Genomic DNA, 1,859 nt, shown 5'->3' with positions numbered 1-1,859 from the left:
TACATGGTTTGTTGTTTTCTATAGATGAAAAAACTACGGAATGTAGAACCATGAAAAAATTACTGATGGTAGTTCAAAAACCAAGCTAAGTTTCTATCTATTCAGTAAGTGCTTGCATTTGCCTTGAAAATTTAGAAAAATAGAAAACAATATCGGCCGTTTACGATATTCCCGTTCGTCATTTTAATGCAGTGTTCAAGAGATATTTCATGACTCCGTTCCCATGCTGTGCGCACTGAACCCACTATGACTTGACGAGTGAGTCCGTTCGTCGAACGGGATACCCAGCTAGTCTATACATATATTATATAGGCAGATACTACTCGCCCGATGTCGGGTGACTAGCGCCAGGCTACTCTCCCGATGTCGGGAGGCTAGGGACAGGCTAGCGTGAGGCTACTTGCCCGATGTCGGGCTATGAAAAACGCACATCGGAATTGAACGCGGGAAATCCTAACAGTCGCCAGTAGGACCCCTTCTTTGCATCTAGCATCTACTAGGTCTAGATCTAGATCTAATCTAGATCTATCTATACCAAAAACGCAAATTATGAAATATAATGTAGATCTAGATTTAGACCAAGATATAGAATCTAGGCCTATAGATCTAGAATCTAGACTATCTAGATTTCTAAGTCTAGATTCTAATTTTAAAAAAGGAGCATGCGCAGAAATCCCCACGGCCATAACACGGAACATGCACAGAAATCCCCAAGGGCTAGAAGCCGCAGGCCAGGCGGGGCTAATCGACCGAATTCGTTCGCCTGGAACATGCGCAGAAATCCTAGATCGGGCGAGTAGCCTGGCGCTAGTCACCCGACATCGGGCGAGTAGCCACTCCGTATTATATTTGTGAAAGTTCGTCCCTTTGGCTGCCTAAAACTTCGGAACCACTTAACTTTCGAATTTTACCAAATTAGTGGTGGTTCGGAATCATTTAAAGGGTGCACAGTTCTATTGAGGAGCCTGAAGTCACTGTGGCTTAATTTTCAGTATTGCATTAGTTTCGTTTAGATCTAATCTTGGGAAAGTCCGTCTCCTAAGACGCCATTGTAAACAAGTGAGGTTTCCGTTCAATAGCCGTGCGCATTGTTTCCACTCCTTTGAAATTTTTTAGCGTACAACCACGAAAGCGGAATGGAGAATCAATCTATACATCACTATATCTAAACCTTTTTTTTTTTTCATCTCTCAGGATGTATTGCCCCATTCCAGTAGAGTGTAAATATAGTAGGCCAATGACTTTTAGTTGATGTTAATGCACCGATCATTCCTTTCAACGAAAGGGGGCCCAGCTTGTATATTATATTTGTGAAAGTTCGTCAAAAGCGCCAGATGATAGAATTGGGCAGGGTAAAAAAAAAAGATGTTAAAGACATTTTTTTAAAAAGCTAATACATGCTGATACAGCACAGGTGAGATTACCAGTATAGCTGTCCCCGTGGTTGTATGCCCCAAAAAATCTGAAATTATGCCAACTGAGCCCAAAAATGTGAAATTGTGCGATTCTGTTAATTTTAACAAAAAATGATAAAGGAAAATAATTAGAAATTATGCACCCAAAAAATCAAATTTTGCTAAATTATGCGGGGTGCGTAAAACCACGGGGACAGGTATAGTAATGTAACTAATACAGACTGGGGTCATACATATAATATATGCAATCAACATTATAGTGTAAGTAATACAGGCTGATACAGCACAGGTGAGATTACCAGTAAAGTAAGGTAGCTAATACAGGCTGATACAGCACAGGTGAGATTACCAGTATAGTAATGTAGCTAGTACAGGCTGATACAGCACAGGTGAGACTACCAGTAAAGTAATGTAGCTAGTACAGGCTGATACAGCACAGGTGAG

This window comes from Aplysia californica, unplaced genomic scaffold (assembly GCF_000002075.1).
Source record: "Aplysia californica isolate F4 #8 unplaced genomic scaffold, AplCal3.0 scaffold00683, whole genome shotgun sequence".
NCBI lineage: Eukaryota > Metazoa > Mollusca > Gastropoda > Aplysiida > Aplysiidae > Aplysia > Aplysia californica.
This window is presented reverse-complemented; position numbering follows the sequence as displayed.